Source organism: Carettochelys insculpta, chromosome 1 (assembly GCF_033958435.1).
Source record: "Carettochelys insculpta isolate YL-2023 chromosome 1, ASM3395843v1, whole genome shotgun sequence".
In the NCBI taxonomy this organism is placed as follows: Eukaryota; Metazoa; Chordata; order Testudines; family Carettochelyidae; genus Carettochelys; species Carettochelys insculpta.
This window is the reverse complement of record NC_134137.1, coordinates 342475733-342499419: the sequence shown is the minus strand read 5'-3', so window position 1 is coordinate 342499419 and position 23687 is coordinate 342475733.

Here is a 23687-nt window from a genome sequence, read left to right as displayed (position 1 = left end):
TCAGTTAGATGACCCAGGGGCTGACAGTGCACTGATTCATTGTTCACATAGAGCAAGGGAATTGAATTTTCAGTTCTACACAGAGTGTGGTGTACCAATTGATTCCTAAAGGTCATATTACAAGCAGTGTAACTGTGTTACAAGCAGTCACATAAGCGCATTATTTTATTTTTTTAAAGTTGTGTAGAGTTGAAAACAAATTACATAGTGGTAGCTGCTTCAGAGACTCAAAATATGCAGAGACAAAGATCCAGTTTCGACTCTTGGTTTGACTAGAACAGTGTTTCTTAAATTATGTTCTGCGGAATACTGGTGTTTCATGACCGACTCGCAGGTGCGCCATGAGCATCTGACACTTTTTTTATATCATACACTGATGATATATATTTTCTGTTATTAAAATAAAAATATATTTCTGGAAACATCACTATATCCAGATCTGAAGAAGTGGGTCTGCCCCATTCAAAGCTCATCACCTAATAAATCATTTTCTTAGTCTTTGAAGTGCTACATGACTGCTGGTTTGTTTTGTTAAGATACAGCCTAACTTGGCTACCTCTGTTACTATTTGTTATTTAAGATAAAGAAATAGCTGTATTTTAATCACAGCCTAGCTTTGTCTTCTGCTTGGCCCTGCAGTGAAGTCAGAACCATTTGTTTATAATACAGAAGTTTTGGTCTACAAATTATTACAATGTCACCTGTTCTCCTGGGTAATGATTCCATGAGTAAAATTTTGTCTCTGTTGAAGTCAGTGTGTGGTTTGCCAATGACTTCAACAGAGTTATGATTTTACCCCCAGCTCCAAACATGGATTTTAAAGAATAATTATGTTTCTGTGGTCTGTTTTATAAAGGAGGTCAGGGGAGATTATCACAATGGTACCTTCTAGTCTTAAACCCATCAAAGTGTTTTTTTATTTTATCAAAATATCATATATTGACATTATTTAAATGAAATTATTCAACATAAAAATTGGTATTGCTTAATTTACATTTTCTGAAATTTCTCTTTCACAGGAAATGTTGTCACTTACTCTTTTCATTCTGATTTGGAATGAAAACACGTTCTGAAGTGCTGGAATTTCTCACAGAATGGAAAGTCCAGTTTCCAATGAATACTAATCAATTATAAGTTTTTCCTCACCCACCCAGTCTATCATGGATAAAAATAAAATTAGCATTTCGGTCTCTGCCAAAGAAAAACAATACTTGGAATGTATTTTCTATCAGTTGGAAGGTCTATTGTTTCAGAATACTGAAATGCTGTTTTATAGCTTTGTCTCTTTAAAACCTCTGTCTGATGATACCTACTGATTTAATTTCTTTGAAACACATTCATTACAGGAAAACTGCTTAAAAAAATGGGCTTATATCACTGCCCTGAACAGTTTTGCCTTTTTTATTTTTTGGTGCCTTAGACATTTAGCTGTTTCAGGTCAGTCACCTAGAACCTATTGTTAATAACCCAGAGGAGGGGATGGATTGCACCCTCCAAAATTTGCAGATGACACTAAGCTAGGAGGTTAGGTAGATATACAAGAGGGTAGGGTAGTGTCCAGAGTGACCTAGACAAATTGGAGGACTGGGCCAAAAGACATTTGATGAGGTTCAATGAGGATAAGTGCAAAATCCTCCATTTGGGATGGAAGAATCTCAAGCACTCTTACAGGCTGGGGATCGACTGGCTAAGCAGCAGTACAGCAGAAAAGGACCTGGGGATTATAGGGGAATGAGGGGCTGGATATGAGTCAACAGTGCACCCTTGTAGCCAAAAAGGCTAATGGGGTGTGTTAGGAGAAGCATTTCCACCAGATCTAAAGAAGTTATTATTCCCCTCTATTCAGCACTGGTGAGGCTACATCTGGAGTATTGCATCCAGTTCTGCCCCCCCCCTGCCCCCAGTATAGAAAGGATGTGGATGCACTGGAGAGAGTTCAGCAGAGGGCAATGAAAATGATTAAGGGGCTGGAGCACATAATCTATGACGAGAAGCTAAGAGATTTGGCCTTATTTAGTTTGCAGAAGAGAAGACTGAGGGGTGATTTGATAGCAGCCTTCAACTTCCTGAAAGGGGTTTCTAAAGAGAATCGAGGGAGACTGTTTTCAGTGGTGACAGATGGCAGAGCAAGGAGTAATGGTCTCAAGTGACAGAGGGAGAGGTGTAGGTTGGATATCAGGAAAAACTATCTCACTGGGAGAGTGGTGAAGCACTGGAATGCATTACCAAGAGAGCTGATAGAATCTCCATTCTCTAGAGGTTTTTAAATCCTGGCTTGACATAGTCATGGCTGGGATGATTTAGTTGGGATTGTTCATGCTTTAGGCAGGGACTGGACTAGATGATCCCCTGAGGCCCCTTCCTGTCCTAGAATTCTATGATTCTATTAACCTTATTATCAACCTGATTCTACATCAGTGACATAAGTAGGCCAAATTCTCTGTCACTGTGTTTGTGTTCTTGGAGGAGGGATAGTGGGGCAAAAGTGGCTTTGCACTCCCTGTTTCTGGGGCAGCTTGAGAACTGTTCCGATTTATAATCTGCAGCCATCTGGTGCAAGGAAAGTTGAATACTTCTTGTGAACTTAGAGCACTCCAGCTGCATCCTAACATGCCTGCATGGCATTCTTTATGTGAGGTGCAGCAGCAATGCTGAAATACAGCCCCTTACACTATCTCTGTATCAGCTAGGGAGCCCCTCTGAACAGGGAATATTTTGAGAAGCCTTCTCCCATCATCTTTAATGCCATGTTATGCTCCCAAAAAGGCCTCACTATAGTGAAGGAGCATCCTAAGAACCTAATTCTACATAGTCTTACTTGAATAGTCCCATTGTTGCATGCAGTGTTGTAGCTCTTTGGATCCTAGGATATCAGAGAAACAAGGTGGATGAGACAGTGTTGTTTATTGGACCAATTTTTGTTGATGAGAGAGAGAAATTATCAAGGTTAAACACAGCTCTTCTTCAGATGAGTGAAACTCTGGCTTAGTTAAAGTCAATGTGAGTTTTCCTATTGACTTCAATGGGGCCAAGATTTTATCTCTTATCTCCAAAACAGAACTGGGTCAGCATGGCATATTATTCAGATGACTAATCAGTGCTTCCCAAAGCAGATTCATGTCTTCCAAATTGGAGGAAGGACAGAGGCAACTTGGGGTCCAGCAGAAGTGATATCAGGACCTGCTGAAGTTACACGTGAAAAAAATGCTTCATTAGTGTTGCCACTTGGGAGAACCTTGCCCAGGACCATCCACGGTGGAGAGCAGTAATCCATGAAGGGTTGTCAGAAATTGAGAGAGCCCACTGCAATGTAGATGAGGAGAGGCGGAGAAGAAGAAAACAGGAGAGCAAACTGCCATGTACTCCTCCAACAGTTACCAACCCCTGCCCTTTCTGTGATAAGACCTGCAGCTCCAGAATTGGGCTGATCAGCAAATAGGAAGGTGATATGATGACATCTTACTCTTTATCAAGTGACCACCAACAAGAGTCATTTGGAGCGTGAGGCCTTGAGGGCATGGGATCCAAGGCCACTTCCTTTCTCGCCTTGCCCTAAGGAATCCAGCCTGGAAAAATAGTGTGTTAAATAGTTGCACTTATATCGGTAAGTAGCACTTTAAAGACTAGCAAAATAGTTTATTAGGTGAGCTTTCGTGGGACAGACCCACTGTCTGAAGAAGTGGGTCTGTCCCACGAAAGCTCACCTAATAAACTATTTTGCTAGTTTTTAAAGTGCTACTTGACTGTTTTTTGTTTTGATACTGTATAGACCAGCATGGCTTCCTCTCTGTTATTATATTGGTAAGGGTAAGAACCATTTTTCCAAGGAAAAATGTGTTGCATTTTTAGGGAATTGTTTTTTTCTTGCAGAGTTTGAAATAAATAAAAGCAATAAAATGTTGAAGATTAATTCTGGCCTTTTCTGGTTTCCACACCTCAGGTTAAGATAACTTCTATTGAAAATTTTATTAGAAATATCTGTGTGAGCTAAAGTTAAATGAAAATTAATAAATTAGTGATAAGAATGTACCTAAGCATTCTAGTTAACATGTTACTTGACATGCTTTTTCTTTTCTGAAGAACAAAATATAATCCCTGAGAAGCAATTACTACCCTTTATTAATAAAAATAAATAAATAAAGGGAGTCTTAGCAAACTACACTACACGTCTCAGAAAATATTCTCTGTTCTTTATTCAAATAGTCCACTGTAATTTAAGGACAAAGTATAGTAGCCTATTTTCCACTGCAACTGAACTCTATTACCACCTGCCTGGACTCAATCTTTTGGGAGGCTGCCAGCATCACATTAAGATTTAATCTTACATCCCACTGTGTCAGAAAAGACATAACTCCCCAATCTCACCTGCAAATGAGGGCTTGTCAGCATCACTTAATTATTGCTATTATTAGGAAAGAAGGTTAAATACACATGCTTCATGCAGATTAATGCCTGTCTGTTTTAGTGTGGTTAGTCTCAGTTGTAGTACTTCAAAAAAAAAAACAGTATAAAGGCTTAATTAATAGATAATTCCACAATCAGTTCTCTGTATCTATTCCTTTTTTTTTTTTTTCAAGTTACATTCTAGACTGTTGGGACATGTCTACATGAGGAAATTATTCAGAAAAAAATAAAATTAAGAACTCCAGAAATAACTACATCAAAACAACATGTTCATGCTATGGGGAAGCATCAAAGTAAGGCAGAAACATTTTGAAATAATCCATCCACATTGAGCGGAGTCTGTCCTGAAAGCACTCTGCGCAGGGCACCAGGAAGGAAGTACCCTGTGGCTGCTTGGTCAGGCAAGCTGTGACACGTGCTTCCACAAGCTACTGTCCGTTTGTGTTTCATAAGCCACTCCACCACCACCTTCCCCCACGCAGGACATTAGAGGAATGCAGAGGACATGCACCTTCGTGTGCTGTGGTTGCCCTTGTGGATGCCACAGCATGTACAACAAGGAACCAGAGCTGCTGCAAAGCAGTGTCATGCTCATGAGCCACATGCTACACCTCAGAGTGTGCTAGTGCCAAGGTGCCCACATGTGCTCCAGCAAGATGAACCCAGGAATGGTCTGCAGCCCCTGCATACCTAAGTCCACATGCTCCTGCTGCTGAGTATGCCCCCTGTCACCATCCCCTGGACAGCATGGAATCCCACTTCTGGCATCATGAGATGAGCTTGGACTCATGGAACTGCATCATCCTGCAGGGATGGAACAATCAGCAGTGGCTGTAGAACTTCTGAATGCAGACAGCCAGTTCTGTAGATCTGCCTCAGAAAATCTGCATGAAAACCATCATACTCATGCACAAGTGTGTGGCCATTGCCCTGTGGAAACTGGCAATGACAGACAGCTTACAGCTCAGTCAGGAAACAATTTGTCATGGGGAAATCCACAGTCAGGGTCGTGCTTCTGCAGGTAGCCAAGGACATCAAATACATGATGCTATGGAGTGTTGTCACTCAGGAAAACATGGATGACTATGCCTCCCTGTGTTTCCCCAACTGCAAGGAGTGGGAGGTCCATAGAGGGCATGCTCATCTCCATCCTGGCCATGGACTTTATCAATGGGAAGGGGACTTCTCCACTGTGCAGCAGGCCCTCGTGGATCACAAACTGATTGTGTTGGAGAATACATAACAATAGCCCTGCCAAATTTACAGCCATTAAAAATGCATCACAGATGATGAAATCTGCTCTTTTGTGTGCTTTTACCCCATGGAGTACAGATTTCAGAGAGGAGGCATGAGATTCTCAAATTGAGGATCCTGACCTGAGAGGGAGTTGAGGAGGGGTGTCACAAGATTATTTTAGGGAGGATTGCAATATTGCCACACTTAGTTCTATGCTGCCTTCAGAGCTGAGCAGCTGGAGAACAGCAGTTGTTTTCCAAGCTCTCAGCTCTGAAGTCAGTGCACCACTAGCAGTGTAGAAGTAAGGGTAACAATACCACTACCCCTCTTCCCACTGAAGTTACCTTACTATCACCTTACAGTCCTCCCCCTACTCCTTTCTGTGTCAAGACTAATAAAATTATAACACCATGAAATTTCAGATTTAAATACCTGAAATTATGAGCTTTATGATTTTTAAGAGCCTATGTCTGTGAAACTGACCAGAATGGACCATGAATCTGGTGGAACCCCACCCATGACACTAGAATAAGGTAATTTCACAGATTGTGGCTGGACAGCCTTATAACAGATAAAATGGGAAAAGGCAGTCAAGGTGTGCAATCTTGGATTGCTAGTACCTCTGAATAAAGGCTAGCATGGGTACTCTTAATAAATGGATAACTGATATTTTGAAGAAAATTTGTCTGACTTAAAGTAACCTGTCCCTGAGAAAATCAGCAAAGCAGAACATAAGGTGTCCCACTGAGATAATTTAGGGTGGCCACTAACCCCTTCCCACCAGGGCAGGGCTGCCAATGAGGATGAAATGGGCAGGAGAACAAAGGAGTCAACTTCCTCAGGGCTCAATGATTGAAGAGGACCCAGAGACCGCTGCTGCTACTGCAGCCACATTAGTGGTTGGAGCTCCAAACCCTAGACATCTCTTCTGGAGTCCCCTGGTTTATGATCTGGGCAGCACAGAACAGCTGGCAGAAGGATGCTAGCTCCCAACCTGCCCCTTCAGCCCAAGGCCCTGTCCCTTTTGGGTGATCCCAGAGCTGGCCCACTCATCTTTTCCAGGGGGCTTGCAATTCTGCCCTCAGCCCTTTCTCCAGGGTAATGTTGCTTGACTAATTCCTTGGCACATTCTAGTGAGAGTTGAAAGTCACTGTGAATAGGCCCAAAACTGAGGTGAGGGATAACTTATATTTAGAAGTCTTTCAAACTGTCCATTTCAACTTTTTTTTTTAACAGACAGCTGTCTTTTTTACCCCTATTTAATTTTTATATAACTTACAACAAACTTGGAGAAGAAACTCGGGCAATACAAATTTCTATGGGTTACTCTCAGGCCTGCTGATAGGAGATGCAAAGGGGGCTTCAAAGGGGCCCACAGCTCTACCCCACTGCCCCGAAACACCACAGCAGCATTGCTCTGGCTGCATTTGGCTGTCTGAGTGGGGGAGACAGCACTGCAGTTTGGGTGGCTCTGAGAACTGACTGATTTAAAAAGGCCCCACCCTGTCTTGGGCATGGAGCTGGGCCCCCTTCTCACTGTTGCCCCAGGGTCCATGACAGCTGTTGGCACCGCTGATTGCTCTTTTTATTACTATTTCACCTCACTTCAGAAGGAAAGCACCAGAAACCCTCTTGATCCATTATAATCTTTGGAGCAGTGACTTCAATGGAACTAGTCACGTGTTTAAAATTAGGAAGTTGCTTAAGTATCTTGATGAACCAGAACCTCTGGGATGGGCAAATATAAAGATGCATTTGTCTCATATTATATTTTGAAACATACAGGAAGAAGCAAAGTAAGTGACTGTTTTCAAAAGTAAATTGAGCTTATGAGTACAATTTATCACCAAATGTTTCATTCATCTGTCTCCTTTTCCCTTTTTCTACCTCCCACTCTCTCTTATGGCTTTCTCCTGATAACTGAATCTTTGCCTGGCAGCTTTGTTTCCGTTTAGATTTATGAGAGATTCTAGCCAGATCAAATCATACTGAAGTCATACTATAGATCAATGACCATTTTCTCCTTTTACCATTAAGCTATTTTGCAAAACTAAAGCGGAAATGAAAAATTCTGGTCCATCATGTAAGATATCAACTTTATATCTTGAGATTTATTTATTTTATTCTGTTTTAGTTTATTTGTATTTATCATTATCTTTGTTTGGTCAGTAGTGACAGAGATATCCATGCTAGTCTATATACTATAGAAACAAACCTCAGTCCAGTAGCACTTTAAAGACTAACAAAATAATTCATTAGGTGAGCTTTTGTGGGACAGACCCACTTCTTCAGACCATAACCATACCAGAACAGACTCAATATTTAAGGCACAGAGAACCAAAATTAGTAATTAAGGTTGACAAATCAGAAAAGTTATGATCAAGGTGAGCAAATCAGAGAGCAAAGAGACAGAAGTGGGTGGGGGAAGTCAAGAATTAGATAAAGCAAAGTATGTAAAAGAGTCCTTATAATGGGCCAGATAATTGCCATACCGGTTTGAACTACATGTTATGTCACATTTGAATATAAAAGAGAGTGCAACAGACTCTCTTTCCAAACGGCTGTTAAAGTGACTTTTCAGTAAAACACAGACTTTCAGGTCATTAACAGAATGTTTGGTCCTTTATCTTTTATTCCATTGAGCAATGAACTGCTGAAAGGGTACCCAAAATTTTCAAAAACAGCTCTTTAAAGGATTATAGACCTAAATGTAGGTAGCCAAATATAGGGTGTGTCTATATGGGCACAAATCTTCGAAATAGCCATGTTAATGGCCATTTTGAAGATTACTAATGAGAAGCTGAATTGAATATTCAGTGCCTCATTAGCATTAGGATGCTCCTGGCCGCGGCGTTTCGAAAGCGCCACCTTCGAAAGCAGGTGGCTCGGTGCGGCTACACGGGGGTCCTTTTCAAAAGGAGGCCACACCTTTTGAAATCCCCTTATCCCACTCACTGATCAGAATAAGGGGATTTCAAAATGTGTGGGTCCTTTTGAAAAGGACTCCCATGTGGCTGCGCTAGGCCGCACACTAAGCGCCGCAGTCGGAAGTGTCCTAATGCTAATGAGGTGCTGAATATTCATTTTAGTGCCTTATTAGTAATCTTCGAAATATTGCTATTTCAAAGATTTGTGCCCTTGTAGACACAGCCATAGACTTAATAATCTAACTCCAGACACCCATTGGAGGCAGACCCAATTCACAAATTTTGGATTTCAAACAACTACCAAAATTCAGGGGTATTTGGAGAAAGGGTTTTGGTTCATTCCATTTTAGAAATAGGGTCAGTTTAATAGACTCATAGAATACTAGAATGGAAAGGGAACTTGAGAGGTCATCGAGTCCAGTCCCCTGCAGTCACAGCAGGACTGAGCACCACCCAGATCATCCCTGACATATATTTGTCTAAACTACTGTTAAATATCTACAATGATGGAGACTGCACAACCTCCCTAGGCAATTTATTCCAGTGCTTAAACACTATGACAGAAAGTATTTTCCTAATATCTAACCAAGCTCTTCCATTCTGCAATTTAAGCCCATTGCTTCTTGTCCGTTATGAGAGGTTAGAGAGAATTATATTTCTCCCTTGTACCATTCTTTTAGGTAATCGAAAGCTCTGATCAGGTCCCTTCTCAGTTGTCTCTTTTCCAAACTACATATATGCAGTTCTGTAGTACTTTAAAGACTAACAAAATAATGTATGAGGTGATGAGCTTTCATGAGAGAGACCTACATCTTCAGATCTGGAAATTCTGATCTGAAGATGTGGGTCTCTCTCATGAAAGCTCATCACCTAATACATTATGTTGTTAGTCTTTAAAGTGCTGCAGGACTGCTTTTTGTTTTGTGAAGATACAGACTAACATACCTACTTCTCTGTAACTATGCAGTTCTTTCAGTCTTTCCTCAGAGGCCATGTATTCTAGACCTTTAATAATTTTTGTTGTTCTTCTCTGGACCTTCTCCAATTTCTCCACACCTTTTCTGAAATATGATTCCCAGAACTGCACACAATACTCTAGTTAAGGCCTAATTTATAAACTTCAGGTTCAGTTTTGTGTTCAGAATGAATACTCTTTCCTCCAGTCCTCTTTACCCAACCTTTAGATAAAAGGTAAGTGCTTCATGTCCAGTAAGAATGAGCACTTAATATTACTTTTCATTTCCGAAGCACTACAGATGCAATAAAGGCTAGATGATGGTCACATCAATATAAATGCAGACTAAGTGCACTACTAGAGATCAGCATCTAGTCATATCTAAATTTGGTTAACCATATGCCTATGCAAATTTGCTTATGGCCAGATTTTAATATCTGATACACCGACATATCTTAGAAAGAATATATATACTCCTCAGTATGTTTCTGATCTTGACTCTAATCTCTGAAAGAGTATTCTGTGTGGTGTTCCATTTTATACTTCTGGTTTTTTCTTTGATTATTATGCATGCTGTTGAAATCAGTAGATATTCAGATTTAAAATACACAAATATCTGTGCAGAATGAATGTTAATGAACCATAAACCCATAACGGTCTCTAGAGCTCACCAGCACAGTAGCGCCTTTTATTGTAAGAATGCATTTTTTGTGACAGACAAAATCCTCTGAATCCTTTTAAATGGACAGCTGTTAAAGAAGTAATGCTATTAAGAATAAACCTCCAGAGCAACCAAAATGCCACAGAATTCCAGTTAAAGGAATAAGTTAGTTTAATTAAGATATTGCATTTTCCTGTATATCACACCAACTGTTTCACATATTCATTTAAAATCTTGTTTTAAATGTGCTATAGGAATTGTTTTTCTTCAGCAATGTGTAATGGATATCTTGCGTTTTTAGAGCTTTGATAGAGAACTGGTTGGTTTACGGTCTTGGTAATAAGATAAAGAGCCATTAATCTCTAGTCTACTCTCTCTCTCTCTTCAATATGGCCCAGATCGATAATAAGCAAAAGCTATTACCATTAACTCTCTGTAAAGTGTTCAGCGCCTACCTCAAAAAATACTTAAAAACAACCTTCATGCCAGTTTAAACTGAGTTTGCAGAGTTTATTCCATGTTCATCAAAGTGTAGCAAATGTGTGCTGTAGCTGTTCACATAGCTGTAAAAATATGTGAACTGCCCTTGTTTTCTGTCCTCCAATTCTGGGCTTTAGGAGATCAGAAAAACTCCCTGAAGACATTGACAAGGATGTTAGGGCTTGTTTGAGGGGAGGACATTGAATCTATTTAATTAATAAATGGATAGAGAATTTCTAAGAAACTGAGAGTACAACAAAAAGAACATTGATTGTTAGGTGCATGGTATTTTTCCTTCTGGTTCACCACTCAGTCACTACCATAAATAGGGAATTCTATTTTCCGGAGAATAGTTCTTGTAATCTTCCCTCAGAAACATATTTTTCGAAGAGTCATAATCTGCCAAACCTAGCTGTGTAGGGGAACATTTTTCCCCAGTATTTTGTCATTAATAGCAATGGGACTACACTCAGGCTGTGTCTACATTACAAAAATAACTTTGAAGTTGCTTACTTCAAAATACAACTTTGAAGCAAGCAACTTTGAAGTTGAGCATCTACATACACCCTACTTCAAAGTTATGCTTTGAAGTAGGGTACTACTTCATTCCTCGGAACAGAGTAAGGCTTCGAAGTTGGGCTCCCTACTTCTAAGTTAATTCAGAAATAAGAGAAAAAGTTAGTTCCTATTGTACGTGCACCCGTTGTGTTCAGAATAAGAGTGGTCATGAACTACAGGATGCTCAGTTATGTAATCCTAATCATTATTACTATTGCAGGGCAACAGGTCTTTCCAAACCAGAACCACTCAGAAAATGTTACTGTATAACATTTTCAGGGTGATTAGCAGTTAAATTAGTAAGTCTCATTATCTTCTCTCCTTGTCTATTCACAAACAAAATTGCCATCAAATTTAATCTCAGACTAGGGCAGGGGTCTGCAACCGAACTAGCAAGAAGAGGCTTTCTTTTCAAATTCAGTTACAAAATCAACAGTTCAAGAGTCTCAATGCACGTGAACATGAGACAGACCTTGATAAATAACATCCGAACATAATTTTGTCACCCCTATTTTAATAACAGCAAACACAAAATTATTTGTATCAGTTAGAAAGTTGTTACCTCCATCTCCAGGCTTTACCAGCCTGAACCCCTAAATCCACCCACTCTCTCCTAGCTTTACGATCCCATCCCACAAACCACCACCACTCCAGGTCTAACCCCTCTCAGCCTCAAACATCTGTCCAAAAGCCTGGTTTAACCCCACAGCACCCCCCAGCCCAAGATTTAACCCCTTCAAACCCAGGATTTACCTGCCTCAACCGACGAGCTCCATGCACTGTTGCTGCTCCTCCATGGGACACCACCTTCCCTCTGTTGCTATCCCCTGCCACCTCCTTCTGCACTTGGTTACGCAGCTCCAGCAGGGAAGGTTTGGCTGCCCGTCCCCTCCCCTCCCAGCTGTCCTGCAGGCTGACTTCCCCCCACATGGAGTGGCTCCCTGCCCTGCTGGCTTCCTTGCTTCCACAGATGACTGTTGAGCAGCTCTGGAGGTTGCCACTACTTAAACAAAACACCTTGTAGGAGTCCCAAGACGCCCAGCCCTTGGCCTAGGGCGGGCGGCACCCAAAAAAGGGGTTATAACACCAGCCCCGCACTCAGTTCGGGGTGATCAGCAGTTCACCGTTACCATACAATACAGGCCCAGCCCTCAGTCTGGGGTGGGGCAGCCATTCACAATCACAATACAGTACTGGCCCAGCCCTCAGTTCAGGGCAGGCAGCAGTTCACAGTCGTAACACCATCCCAGCCCAGCCCTCATTCCCGGGCAGGGCAGCAGTTCACAGTTGCAACAAAATCCCGGCCCAGCCCTGAGTCCAGGGCGGGGCAGCAGTTCACAGTTGCAACAAAATCCCAGCCCAGCCCTCAGTCCAGGGTGGGGCAGCAACACAAGGGTTTGAGCACAGGCCCAGCCCTCAGCTTGGGGCGGGGCAACAGCACAAGGGTTTGAGCACAGGCCCTGTCAAGGTGGGGGTAGGGGGTCACAGGCCCTCCCACTCCACTGCGACCCAGCCCGGGGCCTGGGGGTCACTCACACACGACCCCGGCAGTGGGGATCCAGGCCGCAACACACTGCCATGGGTTCGGGAGCGTCGTTCCCCGGGCCACTTCCTACCTCGACCTCCACCGGTGGAAGGTCCCAGTCCATTGGGCCAGGGGGTCCCGCAGGGTCGGTCTCCTCCAAATCATCCACCTTCGGGGGCTCCGGCCAGTCACTCATGTTGATATCATTGGGATAGTTGGGCGGCGGTAGCACGGTGGGCCCGAGGCGATCCTGGGCCTGAGGGCTGCAGGGGTCTGCCGGGACTCTGTGGCAAGCCGCTCCTGGGGCTTCTTCCAAGGCAGGGGGTCTCCGCCGGCGTGAGGGTCCTGGCAGGTCTGGGAAGTCCGGGTAGTCCCCCTGGGGCATCTGGATCCGGGGTTGTTCGGAGCCGCTGGGGGCTTGCTCCTCCGGCCCAGCCGGGCAGCGACAGGCCCTCTGCCCTTGGCAGCGGGGAGCTCGTGCAGATGCCGCCTCCCTGCCCGGAGGCCCAGGCTTTAATGGGTCCCGAGCCCTGTCCTTGGATCTTCTAGCCCTGGGCCCCGCCCTCTGAGGGGCGGGCCTCTGGTGTTCTGGCTCCGGACCCACCCACCAGGGCCTCTGTGCAGCCTCCTTTGCCTCTGAGTCAGCAGGAGGCCATACTGACTCACTACACACCTAAATTCCATTTAAGCAGTGACAGCCCCCAGGGCCGCAAGAGGAAACAGCGGTGGAAGCACTCGGAGCCACAAGTGGCTCCTTAAAGAGCCAATGCAGCAATGGAGCTGCAGGTTGTTGACCCCCATCTAGGGGAAGGATGGCTTAAATGACCTAAGTAATTTGTAATATCTTTGATTTTTCACAATTGATCAAAAACAATAGAAAAAGAAATGATTTAAACTATCCAATATGCTAATAGCATTTTTCACTATTATATTGAAGCTGAGCACCATACTTTAGAGTTCAATCATCAGGAGATCATCTAGCGTGTGGCACCCACTGCATCTTTAGAAAAGCTTTAGAGAAGCGTATTGAAAATAGTTAATCTGGAAATATGGTCAATGTATATGAAAGGACTTGTGCATGACCCAAATAAATATGCATGTATTCATGTTCATATCTCAAACCTTAGCAAATGTACTGCCTTTAAACGAAAGGATTACATCAGAAATATGGTATGTTTGTAAAACAGAGTTACAGTGTTATACTACACAAAATAGCATATTTTCAATAGGTTTCCTGGGAGATCATAGAATCATGGGGTTGGAAGGGATGAGATACAGGGTTTACACAAATTAATTTCATTCCTGAGCCCAGTTTGGGAGCAACAACAAACAACTGATTTACTAATGGTGTCTGTGAAGTGTCTCAAGTGAATTAAATTGGCTGCTTGAGTCTACTGCCTAGTAGACACCTGTCCACTATTCAAATAGCACCATCATATCTGGTAGTTGTTACTGCCCTTGACAGCAGGATGGGAAACATCAAATGGACATGGAGTCTGCACTACCTTTGTAGCCACAGCCTTTCCAGCTTCTAGCTGAAACAAGTTGTTGGAACCAGCAATTCACCTTCCATCTTAAGTTATCAATTTCAAGGACTGTGTGTCTCACTCCTTTTGTGACAATTAAATTCACTTTAATTTTTGGGGAAAAACAAATTTCTTAGTAAGATCCTGGAAAGGATACCTTAGCTTGTCAGAAATGGGCATGGTTTTGACACTGTTCATAATGAATCACTAAGGAAATTTACCAAGGCCTGGTGTGGATTTGCCACCACTGGCAATTTTAAAATCAAGACATTTTTTTTTTAAAGATACACTCTAGTTCAAATGGGAATTATTTCCAGGAAGTTCTATGGCCTATGTTATATGGGAGATCTGACTAGAGGATGACAGTGATTCCTTCTGGCCTTAGAACCTATGAATCCCACCCATTCTCAGAGCTGTAAATTCACTGACAAATAATCCATCTCTATTTTTACCATTCTCAGTCGGAACACAGACATTTTTGTGCTGTTTTCTCTCCTAGTTTTTTGTCTTGACTGGATGGGCAACTGATAGATTGAAAGGAAGGGGAGAATCACCTTGCCCTATATGACAGGCTCCTCACTCCAGGCCCTTAAAGAATCAGGAATCTCTTGACCTTGAGACATAATCTTTCCCCAATACCATTTCATTTCTCCATACGTCTGTCACCACTGTTCCCAAAGGTTTTGTCACATGGGGAACTTTTGAAGTAGAGGTATCTGGACCACGTTCCTTCTCTCCCATTCTGGTTCATCTTTTCGTTACAGGGTCTTTTAAAGTCATTCAATATGGACATGTCTACACTAGAGCATTACTTTGAAAGAAGTTCTTCTGGAAGAGATCTTCGGAAAGAAATTATTTCAAAACATTGCATCCACACACAAAAAAGCAATTGCAAGATTGATCTGTTCTTTCAACAGAGAGCATCCAGAGAGCTCCTGCTCTTTGGAAAGAATGGGGCAGGGATGAAAAACTCTGGCACCATGAGGACTGCTCTTTCAAAAGACAGGCCACTGGAGCATATACACATGCTTTTTTTCAAAAGAGTTTTTTGAAGGAAGACACTGATCCAGGAGCAGAAGAGGGCTTCTGGAAGAGGAGTTACTTTCTTCAATTTCAGATCAAAAGAGCACATTTTGGCTGTTTCTACATTTTCTACAATTTGACTGCAAATTCCCCATGCCTCATTCGCATATTTTGGGCTGTTTATTAGCATGCCACTTTTGGAGAAAGTGGCATATGTAGAAACAGCTTTTGTGTGTAGATGCTCCATGTGTTCATTCAAAAAAGGGTCAGATTTTCTGAAAGAACTTGCTGGTGTAGACACAGCCTATGGGTATCCAAGAGTACTATTCGCTCTTGAAAATGTACTTCTTTTTCACACAAATCTATTGTTTTAAATGCAAATTCAAACCATACATACAGAACACAGATCATACAAATAAATTTATTTTGAAAACTATACAGGACATGCATATCATACAAGCATGACATCCAGATAAATGAACACTTGCATCTCTAAAGCTAGAATTTTAGCAGGATGAAATGAAGAACTGAATCATCACTGAAGAAGAACAAGAAGAAGAAGAAGAAGCCTTGTTGCTAACCAAAGTACTTTATTTGTATGTAATTTATCTTCTTTTCCATAAAAATACCCTTGAAATTTAACTACCTTTGACAAGGGTGTATAACATATGATACAACCAGCCTAAGCACAGAGGATGCACATAATGGTGGAACATGAAATCAAACTGTTCTCACCTCAGTTGATCAATGCATTTCTTCGGAAATTTCCTATTTCATTCAAAGCATATAGTAATACTTTACTTTGCTGCCACCTATGCATAGATTTGCTCAATGAGGCAGCCATTTCAGGCAACAAAACTTGTTCATTTGTCTACTGTAAAGAGGTTGTGGAAATAGATTCTGGAACTAAAGAACGATCTTTAAAGATGCTGGTGAGCAACAGAACTATCTAGTTATCATTCCACACGCAATGACATCAGCATGATTATTTACAGTATTTGGAACACATTTTATATATGTGTTTGTTATGAAATCAGTGGCTGAGATGAAGCCTCCTGTCTGTAACACATTTAAAATAAGTATAATATACAAAATGGATTTTGAAAAATAACCACATAAGGAGTGATTACATATAAGCTGTCATACTTTGTGTACAGTAGGCTTGTATCTCTGTTGTAGACTCAGTATGCATCCCCTTTAATTAGTCTTTAGAACATTATGAAATTTGTCTTTTTCCATTTATTCCATATGTCACAATTTTTTCTCCTACCACATTAATCTAATTGCTAAAAGGAATGCAATTATTTCTGTCTTCAGAGTTAAAGAAACCACAATTATAATTCAAGACAGTCAAATTCTCCACAGTTTGTATTTAACTGTTTTTTTTTTAAATGATGAATGGTATGGGTAGAAGTACAGAACTAGTGTACAATTCAGATTCTATTTCTCCATAAAATTAATAAAATACCCTACAAATCACAGGACTTCTAGGTTAAATACACCAGGATTGCAAATACTGAAAAACAAAAACCACATCAAATGGCAAGCTTGGTTGAAATGAATGGAAAGACTTTATCAGCTGCTTGTTATTCTCTGAATGGTACCGATAAAGATTGAAAACATTTTCTCAGACTGGATGCCTGCCCAGATCACTGTTAATAGTAAGCAGATGATCATCAGTTTATTTTTTATTTTAAAATTTCCTGTCAAAATGCAGCTCATTTTCATATCTTCAGTTATACTTATCCTCCAGCTATTGCATGATTCAGATATACTGGAAACTGTCTGTATCACAGCTGTTACCATCCGTCCACACCAGGGTCTCATACACTGTGTACTGTTATAGTAATTTCTATCAAAGTCATTAACTAGCAGATAGAGGCCTGATTGAAAACAAATACAAAGGAAAACAAGCTATATGTGAATGTGCAAAATATTGTGTTTCCTGACTTTGTAGGAAGTTAACCCACCAGCCACACAAATGTGGCGAGACAATGACAATAAAAGCCAAAGACTGCTTACCATAAAGTATGGAAATCAACAATGAGGTGGAGCATTAAAGTTATTAAAATTAAATTATTAAAATTTAACATATGCTTTACTTCTATGTGCTGCTTCAAACATTTGAGGCATAAGGGACTGGCGATAGAGGGGGGGTTACCTGGCAGAGGCAGGTCTACACGGCCTCTTCAGTACCGGCACCCTCTTCTTCCGACACCGAACTCTCTCAGGGCTATGGTAATGAGCTTTGTGAGTGTGCAAATGGCACACCATTTGCAATCCTGAGAAGCTCATTTTGCATAGCTCTGCTGGCGACAGCTCTGAGCGGAGTGCCGTGTAGACACAGCCAGCGACTGGCATACCAGCTCCAGAAGTCTTGCTTAACCTTGTGGTATTATTCTGACTGTTTAAGCTCTTCAGGGCAGGGAGTATCTCTTATTATATGTTTGTACAATGTGTAGAAGGACGCGGGTTGATCATTGCTTGGGACATGACTGGTACTGAAGGAGAGAATTTGCCAGACCACAGGAGGTCAATATTGTCTAGCAACATTACCAACACTTCCATTGCTGTTTTCCGAGCTGTTAGAAGTCATTTAGGGGCAAATTACAGCAAAATAACAGCACAGAACACTGAGAACCAGGACTGTGGATGTACCTAAAGCTCATGGAACCATGGGAAATGTGGCCACCTCCAAGAGAAGTGGCCTTCTGTCTAACTAAAATCATTCTGGATTACAGATGCTCCTGGACAAGACTGTGCCAGATTAGAGTGGTTCAGCAAGTTATTTCTTAAATACCCGATTACATTTATACTAATGACAGTATACACAAACACTCAATGAGGATAAGAATAAGAAGGGTAAGATCTGTGGAATATCTGCCACATCTGTGGAAGCAAGAATTTTCCATCTGTGAAGGAAGAGGGGAAAGGTAGAGCAGGCCAGGTAGGACCACCCTAAGGACAAGTCAGCAGAGAGGAAAGATCCACATACCAAAACCTTACACCAGCCCTCCCCTCATCCTCAGACACCTCCATGGGCTTGTGGTCACAGGGGAAAGTAAATTATCCTTAGCCTTGCATAAAGCCAGCCTCTGATACATAGAAATTAATACAGTGGTGGCCGTAGGTTCCAAAACAACATGGGAAAAGGGAAAGGGACCTCGCTAGGGACTCTAGGTTCTAGTGGATTTATAGGATCAAGGAAATGTTACATCTTCCTGTCATGCTCCTACGTGCTATCCTGCTTTAGGAAGAGGCCAAATAACAAGACCAAATAGGCACCAGACACCTGATATTGTTTGAGAGACCTATTTGACAGTTAGGGTAAGTAAGCAACTTATTTGAAGATATGTAACCAAAATTTTCATATTACAATCTACATGTACTTATCGAAGAAACCACAAACTATCACATTACATAAAATATTGACACATTTCGTCCAATGTCATTTCCCATTCTTGAGGTTACACAAACCTCTGAAAGTTAGAAGTTGGTTAGAACTAGAACACAGTAACATAGCAGTGATTCACAATTTACTAATTTGAACTAAATCATCACCCTACTCTCTGCCCCCAAATAAGGCTTGTAATTAAAGCTTCCTGAATGTGTGACTCTGTCTTCTCCTTAGTGACTGTGTGACACAGTAGCCTAGTGACTAAATAATCCTTCTTAACTCCTCCACCACCTCTGCCTCCCTCTCCCACTCAAAAAGGAAGCTACAGCAAACTGAAAGAAAAAGTTTCTTGTTCCTCTTTACAAAGTCATTTTTATATGGATTCAGTTAAAAAAGTCAGCTTGTTTGGCTTTTTTATTTTATTTTATGTTAAGTATTTGTTACTGATTTTCCATACATGAAACACTGGAAATTTTGCTTCTTACATTTTTTGCCCCTAAAAAAGAATTTCAGTCTCACGGCACATGCTGTGGACAGGTCAAAATTTTCATACTTTGGTTCCTAAAGCTAAAATCAGTTGGCCAGATTTTTAGAAGGGTTGAGCATCCTCAACACTGATAGGAATTAGTAGGATTGCTGGATGATCTGCATTCGAGAGCCTGCATTTGAAAAATAGTCTGTGATTGCTCCCATCAAATTCATTAATCAGTCCTGCTTCTGTGCCTTCTTTCCTTTCTCCTGAATTACTGTCTTTCCAGTGGCTGGACAAGGTTTCTCCAAATTTCTGGGCTGCTTTCCAAGTAGGTTCTTTAAACAGATGGTCCCAGTGAATTTTATCAACAGAAAGTTTACTCCAGCTCAAAACCTGACAGAAACTCACGAAAGACACAGCTTGTTTCTAGGTGAATTAGTTTATATATAATTCCCCAGCTCACGTAATGGCAGAAAGTGTTAACACCTACACAACTCACTTATTAACACAACACCGTATGTGTAACTTCCACATTCAATACTACCCCATACTGTTATTTTTACATCTATGGCCTTTCATAAATGTACATAATTTTCAGAGGAGCACCAATAGTTTCCTTCTGCACCTTCTGACAGAAACAGTTTTAACTTTAGTGTCTAGTCATTAAGATAGTGGTTTTCCCAGATACAGAATGAAGATATTTGACATATAGCTATTTGATGAGGTTGTTAGGACTAGAGATTTGTATCACTGAGGTATGAAAACAACTAAAATGAATAGGCATTGAAGGTGCTTACCACCTCTTCCATTTCCTTTCTATGAAATGGGGATTACTATTTCACCTTAAAAGAGATACCTTGGAATTGGGAAAGGTTCAGAAAAGGGCAACAGAATGTTTCGGGGTTTGGAAAGGGGTCCATAAGACTGGACGTTTCAGCTTAGAAAAAAAGAAGACAGTGGGTTATGATGGAGGTCTATAAAGTCATGACTGGTGTGGAAAAAGTGAATAAGAAAAACTCATTTATGTGTTCCTATAACACAAGAACTGGGGCCACTGAATGAAATTACGGGGTAGCAGGTTTAAAACTAACAAAAGGACGTTTTTCTTCACACAGCACACAGTAGGCCTGTGGAACTCCTTGCCAGAGGGTGTTGTGAAGACCAGGACTTTAGCAGGGTTCAAAAAAGAACTAGATAAATTTATGGAGGTTAAGTCCATCACAGGCTATTAGCCAGGTTTGGTAGGAGTAGTGTCCCTGGCCTCTGCCTGTCAGAGGCTGGAAACGGATGACAGGAGAAGGATGTTTTGATGATTACCAGCTTTGTTCACTCCCTCTGGGGCAGCTGGCATTGGCCTCTGTTGGAAGACAGGATACTGGGCTAGATGGACCTTTGATCTGATCCAGTATGGTCGTTCTTATGTTGTTATAAATGGGAATTATGTCAAACAAAAATATTTACCCATCTGCTGTTTACATGTAATTAAGTGTTGCATGGTTCACAGTGAGACTTCTCTCACCAATCTGAGCCAAATGCTAATGAAGGATTTATGAAAACTTGAAAGAGTAACAGGAGGAAGCAAACAGTGGGGTGGAAAGAGAAGGAGGGGGGACAGCCTCAGCTAAGATAAAACTCAAAGACTTGCTCTAACATGTTTGGGAAACAAAGAGGAAACCCTGGCTCCCTGCACCCTTCACCTGGGAAATAAAGGAACGGCAAGTCTGTTTCAAGAAAGAGATAGTCTCAGCCAGGCTTGGCTGAAAACTGGGGAATAAACCTTGGGTGAGATAAACTTCTTAAGACAAGATGATAACTTGTCAGGTAAGTGTAGTGTCTAGAAAGTACATTATAACTGTTTTATCTCCAATATTCATATTCACAGTCACTTGACTCTCTGTGATTTGATGATAAACTTATTCTTGCTTCCACCTTACATATATCTCAGTGCTGTGGTGTTAAATAAAGATGAATCTGCAAGTCGGCATATGCCCCATTGGGAACAGCAGACCAGATAATTCTGCGAGAATAAGGGGCTGGACACAATAGACTGTGTGGACTCAGCAATTGGTGCATACCTTTAACTAACCTGTACAGGCACAGCAAAGCTTGCAAAGACCTACAGGGTAGGGCTTGTGTTGCCAGAGGCTCATGGATTCAGGGAGCAGACCCACAGCAGTTACAAATAAGACTTGTTCATGCTAAGGTAAGAAGGTGGTGATTGAGAAGCTTCTGAAGCTATGTCTACTCTACAGTGCTCTTTCTAAAGATGAGCTTCCAGAAGATATCCACTGGAAGATCAACTTTTAAAAAAGTGCATCTGCACACAAAAAGTGTATCAAGCCTTCCATCTACTCTTTCAAAAGACGGCTCTGCTCTTTTGAAAGGGAGCATCCACGTACCTACAGGTGCTCTTTCGAAAGAACAGAGCAGAAAACTCCACAGATGGGGTCATGTGGCTAACAAACCCTTCCAGGGGGCACAGTCAGCTGCCTCCTTGAAGGGTCCCTCCCAAACACCCTTCCCTGCACACACTGAGGCCTGCCAAGCTTCCACAAGCATCACAGATCCTGTGGAGGGACTAGACAGCCAGAGCAACACCTGATGGATCCCCATCAGCCACTTGTGGTACTAGAGCTGACCATCCTGGGTGTCATGGTCAGACAGCTGGCCACAGTGGTTGCAGCTGGCCCTCCACCTCCCCTGGTGGGTGAGCCTCCTCCCCCACCCTGCTGCCACCAGGGCCCTGGAGATCTTCTACCTGGGATCCTACCAGCACTCCCCCCCCCACCTGGTGCCCCTGGAGGCATCCCAGCAGCTCTGACTGGTGGAAGTGGCCAGTGATGGAGGAGTGGGACGAAGCCAGATGGCTCCAGAATTTCAGGATGGGTAAGCAGACCTTCCAAGAGCTCTGCCACTGGCTTATCTGTGCCCTCAGACACCAGGACACCTGCATACGGCCTGCCTTCTCTTTCGAGAAACAGGTCACCATTGCCATGTGGAAGCTGGCCACCATGGACAGCTATTGGTCTGTGGGGCAGCAGTTTGGGGTGGAAAAGGCCACTGTTGAGGCTGTCCTCAAGGAGATAAGGCATGCTTAGGTTACATATCCACCATAGGGAGAAGAGGGCTCCCAGGCAAGGGGGACCCTTGGCATCAGGGGGCATTGGAGAAGGGGCTAGGAGGTGCCATGGGGCAGGGAGCCAGGTACATCCTATCGCACCATCATGAGAGCACACACTGTCCCTCCAGTGGAGGTCATCCATGCAATCAATGCCATGCTGCTCCACAGGGTCACCTACATGCAGGATGTGGACATGGCCATCACAGGATTCACTGGCCCAGGTGAGCCTGGTGCTCCTGCAGGACCTCAGTTATGTTGCTGACCTTGGCTCTGAGGTTCTCCCAAGCTGCCCTCCACCAGGCCAGGTCTGCCTCCTCCAAGAGGAGGTGTCACTCAGCCACCTTGGCCTGGCAGCAGGAGTTATCATCTTCCCCCAACTGCCACCATGCACTCCTGCTGTGGGCTTGTTGCAGTGCTGGTGGGGTGTTGTGACTGGGCCCTCTCCTCTGCATCTGGTAGGCTGTCTGGGACAACAGACAGGACAGGGATCTCCCAGGACAGGACTTCCTCTTACAGGGCAGCTACTAGGATGGAGAGGAAGAAAAGTCCCTCATTAACAGCCCAAGGGCTGTGCTTCACCATTCTTCTGTAGGTACCGGCCCCCCAACCCCTTGTGAGGACCAGACCCCCCATCCAATGGCATGGTGGCCATGGGGTATTGAGAGCACTGAGGGGGTCCCCACATATGTGGAGCAGGACCTTGCTGAGGTCTGGCCCCGCACACCCACTCCCCATGCATCTGGCTTGAGGCATTGCCCATGGAGGAGGGTGCTGAGTGTCGCCATCAGCCATTACAGCATGCCACAAGTTTGGCCTGAGTCTGCTGGGTTGCGGGTGGCCCACTAGCAGCTATGGTGCTCCTGCCACACGAGCCAGGGTGTGCGCCCCACCAGATACTTACCAGAGTCCCTCACCAAAGTCCAGCAATGCCCTGCTGGCTGTCACCCAGCTCAACAACTGCATTGGCAGGCAAATGACCAGGTCCTTGTTCCTGGAGTCCTAGGAGGTTGACTGCAGCTTGGTGCCTGGCAGAGTGGAACTGCCACGGGTTCTTGGCTCCTCATTTCAGCCTCAGGGTGTGACTAGTCCACCATGGTGTCCAGAATGCTTTGTGATGGTGAGGTGTCCCGGGGCCCCCAGAGGCTCTGGTGCTCCTGGTAATAGGGGCAGGTTGTGGGATCTGCTCCTGATTGGCTGGCTTCATGCTGGGCCCCGGCATACCCTGCCAGAGCTCCTTAACTTTGCTCTGCATTTGTGTGCAGACAGGGTATCCCTGGGAGACCAGTCTGGATGCAAAGCAGGTGAAGGCAACCATATTCCACAGCTTGCAACCCATCTACTGGAGGACCTCCTTCTCCTCCTTCCACAGGCCAAGAAGGTCCCTGAGCTCTGGCTTGGTCCA